The following is a 7,284-nucleotide window of genomic DNA, read 5'->3' as shown; positions in this document are numbered from 1 at the left end:
ACTGCCTCTGCCTCGTGAAGGACTGACCTTGGCCGCTTGACACTTTCATCTCAGCCTGGTGAGCGTGGCTGTACTGGTCGGGTGGACTGTTGCATTCTGGGCTTCCTACGGCGGGTTCTGGTGAACACCTGGGCATGTGTGCAGGATGCACAGGGCTGCTGCTCTAGTTTTATTTCCAAATGACTGATTTGTGGTCATGAGATTTTGAGGAGGATACAGATGTTTGCTTACTTCAAAAATGTTCATTTATGTGCAATAAAAGCTATTAATGGTGTGTGTGTGTGTGTGTGTGTGTGTGTGTGTGTGTGTGTGTGTGTGTGTGTGTGCATATGTTTGCAATTCGAAAACAAATTGGTTGATTTTGAAAACATTTATTTTCACATAAAATGTAAATGACTGGCCAACAGGGGTCACTTATCCCTCACTAAGGGAGAAGCAGTAGCTGAAACAACAACTACAAAGTGCTCCACTAATGAGATTTCTCCATTTGCCAACAAGGAGCTCCATCCTGCCGAGCTGACGAATAGTCAGGATGTCTCACCTCTCTCTCCCACCCTCAGCCTTCCCCAGAATAACCAGCGTCATGCCAACACGGCACCACTGAGCCTGCCTGGGCGTGAGTCAGGGTGGCGGGCCCGGCGCTCACCAGCCTCTCGCTGAATCTCACCAGCTGTTTCAGTCCCCTGCCAAAGAGAAATGGGAAAATAAACAAAAATCCATAATGAAGGAAAGAAAATGTTCATGGAGTTAATCAGTGAGCTGTGAAGCAGTGCTCCTCGCTGCCAAGATGATGATACTTCGTGGTCTTTGCACATCCTCGTGGTTCTCCAATCGGTGCCGTCACCCCCGTCTGCTGATGTAGACCTGCCCTTGTTCACTTCTTCACGCTCATGGCAGAGTTTTTTATAGCTCCACAGGAGACCTTTCCTGAGCACAAGGTGAAAATGAAAGCTGATGGATCGGTGAGGGTGTGAACCTCTTTCTTTGCACCACTAATGAAGCCAACCCCTTAGTGGTTAGCCACGCATGTGTTAGGCCGGATTATCCCCACGCCGGTTCGGCGCTCTCGTCATTAGTGAACACAACAGTCTAGAGCTTCTCCCGCCTTCCCGGGTGGAGAATGGCCAGCATGCACGTAGGTGGGGGCGGAGCCTGGCGTCTCCAGCCACGCCCAGCCCAGAGGTGACGGGAACCGGCCCGAGCCGGGCTTCGTGATGGAGCCTCGGTTTTGGGCCATGCTGGTCTCTGTCCCCAAGCTGCGTTTTGTTCCCGCGGTCTCTGCAGTAGGACGTACGTGGGTCCCCGCGGGATCCTCTGATCTCCCCTCCCGCAGCCAATCGGGTGGCCATGGCAGAATATGTCATTAACATACCACTGCCATGACAAAAGCAGCAATTATTATTCTTAGGCTGCAGTTAATGCCCCCAGCTGCAGGAGCAGATTCTCACTTCTCTGTCATTGTCCCCAGTCCTCCTTCAGACATGCTGCTACCCTACAACCCCCCACTCATCTGCACCGCGGCACAGCCGCGGTCCGCTCCAAACCCAGTCCGCTCCAGACTCACCACCAGAACGTGCCTGTGTCGCGCCCCTGCGCTCGAACAGTTGGTTTAGTGTGTCACAAACGTCGCCTCCATGTTATTCCCCCTCCACTCCAGTCCTCGTCCTCATCCTCCTCTTCCTCCTTTAAATACCCCTTAACCCCCACCCCACTCTGTCGTGCATGTGGGTTACACCCTCGGTAGAACAGCTCAGGTTTTGGAGATTGAGTTACGTGCCATTAACAGTGTCTCCGCAGGACCACTGAAGCGAGTAATTAGCAAGGGAGCGTGCATTCCCATGGCGATGCAGGACACAAGCCATCACACAAATACACACACACACACACAGTCACACTTGTGAAGCGTAACCCTGCGTTTATGCCCTGACCTTTCTCCCTGGGCAGCGTGAGCAGTGAGTCCCGCATGCCGTGCCTCGTGCACAAACTAAAAGATGCCCATTGTGGTGCAGACGAAACGGTGATTCTCCACGTGAGAGGGGAGACAGCTGCCTGAGCGCAAACCAAAGGATCAAAGTTCAGTGGGCTTGTCAGCCTACTGGTCCACTAAGTCCCCACAGACTGTCACTCCTGTCTGATTCCACTCCTCCACCAAAAATATCCCCCACGCTGCCACAGTGGCACGACCCGCTCCCGCGCCCCAACCGTGATCCATCGTTACTTCTATTTCTGACTCGCTTAAGATGAATGGGCATCAGTACCTTGGGACAGAATGGACCCTGGGTGGGGTGGTCACCATTCTTGCACGAAATAAAGAGCCCAAAGTGGGAATTTCTGGCCTTGTGTGGGTAACACATCCGGAGCCAGGATAACAATAATAGCCCTGCCTGAAAGCGCGAGGGGCAAAATAACAGCAGAGGTTTCCATTACAAAGACCTTGGACGGATAGCAGGCCTGCTGTTTGAACGCCTATTCATAAGAGGCGGGTTCCACATGGATCAGGTTGCCTTTATTTAGGCCCTACCTGGAAACAGAGGAGGGGTGGGACTGTGTTTGATGTGACAGGCGATTGCCATTCTTACCCAACCCCTTGCTACATGGCCCACACCTGCCCACATGATATCACGTACACGAACCCCCACAACCTCTCCCTCTCCGCCGTCCCCCAAATAAAACACTCATAACACTTACTGCACATGCTGAGTGTGACCTGCATTGCTGCAGTGACAACAGCACGTCGGCTAGCCTGATGCCTGAGCTCAATCCCTGGTGTTACACACAATGCCAGCTGGTGAAATATTGGTGAACTCTGCACACAAACGTCGATTTGTCTATTTTTTTCTTATAGGTATAAATATGAAGTTATAAAATAAAGGTCTGGACAGAGCTCTTTTTTTGTTAGTATAAAATTCTTGACTAATTAAATTTTTTGTGATTTTGAAAAACTAGATTTACAATGTAAATAACAGCTGCTCCCTGTATAAAATATGCAGATTATGTTCAACTGTTGAAACTATAACAAAGACCCAAGCTCAGAATGAATGAAAAATTGCTTCAAAGTTTCAGATAACACAGGACAATATGCATCATGTCCGATCTAAAACATGTTTATGTCTGAAAACCTGGACATTAAAGTCCAAAAGCTCATACCTGAGAAAGCTCTGATCCCAAGGACTAAAATTCACATGCTGACGATGGTGGGATATGTTGACCTTGTTCGCTCACATCTCGGCACGGCGACGGTCTGTCAGGACCTCGGCCTGTGGGGGGCGCCGCGTATTGTCAGACACCCTGGGAGCACTAACAGAAACGCAGCAGGCACCTTGGTTAAGTGCATTCCCAGAGGCCCACCTTCCTTATCCACCGCAGTGGCCAAATCCCTGCTTGACCCTGACAGATAAGTCCAGACCCAGTGCATGGCTTCAGGGAAAGAGACAGAACTACAGATATAAAAGTATATGTTTGGGTGAGGTGGAGAGGTCTCCATGTGGTCTCCATGACCCCATGATGTGAAAAAGCTTTCTGGGGTCCTGGCTTGTCTTGGAGCTTGATGGAGGCTAATTCAGGATGACGGGGGGGCTGGTGGATGCTCGTGTTCTGAGCTGCTCACAGTGGTCCGGCTTAACCCTCTGCTGAGCTCCCAAAGGCAAACGGAGGGCCAGATAAGACAAACGGGGCCCGTCGGGGCCCCACTGGACCCTGATGGGGCAGCGTGTTATTGACGGGACTGATGAGGATCTTGAGTCTGTTTTTTCTTCCTCCTTTAAAAGGGAATCTGCCCCTCTATGAGTGTAACCGCCACATTTTCAATCATCCTGTACTTTCAAACATACATGCACTCATATTACTTGCTCTCATACAGTAACAGCTTAAATCACACAATGCAGTGGGAATTCAAACCTCAGTTGGCACACTGAAGTGAGGCCGGGCAGGTCCTAATAAACTCGAATAAAACAGCCTACATACTGCAGCGTTCTATTTCTCGTCCTCTATCTCAACCTCCTGAACCGACAGCTATCTAGTTTATCTGTGCCGTAGTGTCTAAGCATGACTGTATGCTATTAGCTCCCTGCTGAGAGTTGCCTGGTCTGTCAACAGTCAGTGACACCATGTGACTCTGACCTCTCTTACTGTGCTCTCTGGAGCTACCTTGACCTCCAGGAGAACCTCTCCTCCATCTGGGAGACACTGTACCCTGTACACCTTTCTACGGCTCCAGAGCTATCCGGACTTCAGGGCCAACGCTCCCCTCCTACACGTTCTTATCGGAGCACCCAGCCCAGGCCGATCGGGCCAATATCAATCGGCAGGGTGGAGAAGAAAGGTCTGCACACTCCCTTCCAGATGCACATTGTTTCGTCTGGGTGTGTTTATTTAGATGTAAATCTGTGAGCAAAAGTGTTACATCCTGCCCGTGTATGAAGGGCGGGAACTTGTTCTCCTGAAGAGGAAGCTGGCTCAAGAAGATTGTGGCCCAGGGAGGGCTTGTGAAAGAATGCCATGCTGTGGGGCTGGATGACATCATCTTCCCCCAACCCCCTTGCAAAGACACCCCCCCCCCCCATCAGCTCCCCCCACTCTGTTCAATGTTGTGACTGCAGTGATTAGTATTATCATTGGACAACACAACGTTTGTGCCACACGGTACCATGTCAGCCCTGAGATGCAGAGACGTGGTCACGCCCAGCGGTCTGGCGAGGCTTCATTTCCTGGTTGCTTTATCATGCTGCTTCATCAAACGGGGCTCGTTTGGATTAAACGAGGACTCGATTGCCACTGAGAATGTTATGGGCTGCTGGAGGCTGGGTGGAAACGGATTGTGTGGGAAAGAAATTCTGAGAGTCGTAACTGATGATGAATGAGCAGGGTGGGAACTAGAAAGGACAGTGTATTGTGTCTTTGAACAGATGCGCTGAACAGAGCTTTAACACGAGAATGTTCCGATTTGAATTTAGAAAAGAAGGTACATTTGAGAAACATTTTAGGTCAATAGAATCATAAAAACAGAAAAACAAAGAGCTCAAATCTATATGTTGAAATGGTAATAATTCTGTTAAATGCATTTACAGTTTCATTAAATGTTTGTGATTGTACCAACCAATCACATATATATTTTAAAGAATGGCATTGATTTGTAAGAGCGCACATGCAGTGAGGGAGAATGCATTTTCTTACATTAGCTCAGGGGACCGTGGGCCAATTACATACCGCCTGTGACTGTGACCTTGACCTCTCAGTCAAAAAGGTCCCTAAGCTACGTCCTCACAGAGCAATTAGCTGTTGTCCTACTTCCTGAAACCATGTTAACCATCCTCCATCAAACGAGATACACTTAACCTGCCAAACACCATCCTTCTGAGACGATTTAGACTAAGCACTGAGACTCTTTATCTCAAGATTTTGCTAAAGTATCAGATAAAGTATGTCACCCTCATCAAATGGTTTATCTTTGCACTCAGATATGGCTTCATACAGTTTTACCTTTGGGCAAGAGACCAAATGCTTCATTCATTTTATTGTGATTTCTACCTTGAAAGTTCCCAGGCATAAAGTGGGCCATTTTAAGCCTATTTTTAAGCTGTCCCTCAGAGGGACCAAACCACAAAGTGTGTTGGTGACAGCTAAATTAATTTCTTCACCCATTAAGCCACAGTGTGCTGCAATGCAACAAAACCAGTACACATGGGTGGGATAACAGAAGCTGTGTTTTACAACATGGGGACCACAAAATAAGAGTCTAGGAAATCATTGTGCAGAAAGATAGAGAGAGAGAGAGAGAGAGAGAGAGAGAGAGAGAGAGAGAGAGAGAGAGAGAGAGAGAGAGAGAGAGAGAGAGAGAGAGAGAGAGAGAGAGAGATATTATATGTGGTGAATGAATTAAAGACTCCTCAGGAAGCTGAGCACAAGGCAGAGAGGCTGAACATCTTCATCTAGTTTTAATGTAGAGTAGCTGAGGTAAAGATTCTGGAGTCACACACATGCCTGTGGTAATAGTTAATGTGCATAAACAAATGTAAAACCTTTGTACCAACTGACTTCATATTTGGATATGAGATCATAGCAATTGACTGAGAGATACAAAAAAATAATTATAGTAGGTCATTAATAAGGATACAAAAGCCTTTATCCCTAATGGCCTACATAATATCTGTTATAATGCTATCCTACGTCACACACACAAAATTGTGTGTTCATCATCTTAGCCCAGATATGTCTATTACGCTCCTTTTATCCCTAAAGACTGTCAGAGGTGGTTCATGGATTCATGGATCTATTCTTCTTCAAGTAGTTTTGCCACCTGCTTTCGTGAGCCTTGTTTACTTGAAAGTCCATTCACAGATTTTCCCTCTGTACACATTCCTTAAAGGCCACACGTTGTTGTCCAACAGTCTGAATCACATTCAAATCCCCTAAACAGATTAGCAAAAAAACTTGAGGGACTGTGGGAAGTTCTGTTAATGAAGTTATGTTAATGAAGGTGCTCCAGATATTCAAGTGGGAGGCTGTAATGTAACAAATTATTTCTTTAACAGAAAAAAAAGAGTAACAAGCAGTTTGTGAGTATAAGTGACATTCAACCTTCAACAACCTTCAACACACAGACATTTATGTGCTATTGAGTTTTTTTTTTTTTTTTGAGTAACTGTAATGGAACCACACCTTTTACCATTTTACCAGGGTAATGTATTCAGCACACTGCATAGTTCATTCAGCAACATGAAATAAAAGGTCATTCGGGTGACCAAGATCACTGCAATGAAGATGAAGCATCAACTTCAGAGGAAAAAGTCATCGGTACATAATTTTAGAAAATGGAAGAAAGGCCTTGAAAAATGTTACAATCCTGAAATCCATAGACCCACAACTTTTTCCTTTTATGTTTAACTACATTCAATTGATTTTAAAGGTTTTTATGTTTATCTAGTTTTTATACAGTATTATTTCTTAACATCTGATATTCAGGAGTGGTTACATACCTTGTGCTATATTCTTTTAATTTGATTGTATTCCTATGTACAGCACTTTGGCATGGCCTTGGCTGGTTATAAAGTGCTATATAAATAAAGCTGAGTTGAGTTGATTTATACTATCACATATTCAACACATTAAGCCTTAAAGCCACTTAAAACACATTGAGAATTACTCAGAAGATGCACGTGATTTTAGTGATAAAACTGACGTTTTATTTCCAACTGCAACTTAAAAATAACTAAATGAAATTTATTTATAATAAAAAACTATTACTATATCAAAGGTTTTTCAACAACGTGCTACAACTTCTGATTT

At 46.0% G+C, this 7,284-nt stretch overlaps 1 long non-coding RNA gene across 1 annotated transcript; it reads right to left on the bottom strand.

The window, feature by feature from the left end:
- Nucleotides 1-419: 419 nt before the first annotated feature.
- On the bottom strand, nucleotides 420-7,079 carry LOC143522467 (uncharacterized). The gene is made up of 3 exons (XR_013133005.1): nucleotides 6,975-7,079; nucleotides 798-927; nucleotides 420-683 (listed from the first exon to the last, which is right to left on the bottom strand). It is a non-coding gene; the product is annotated as an uncharacterized LOC143522467 (long non-coding RNA).
- Between the last annotated feature and the right edge of the window lie 205 nt (nucleotides 7,080-7,284).

Source organism: Brachyhypopomus gauderio, chromosome 9 (genome assembly GCF_052324685.1).
Source record: "Brachyhypopomus gauderio isolate BG-103 chromosome 9, BGAUD_0.2, whole genome shotgun sequence".
Classification (NCBI taxonomy): Eukaryota; Metazoa; Chordata; class Actinopteri; order Gymnotiformes; family Hypopomidae; genus Brachyhypopomus; species Brachyhypopomus gauderio.
Note: the sequence above shows the minus strand (reverse complement) of the source record. Positions and strands in the feature narration are given on the sequence as shown.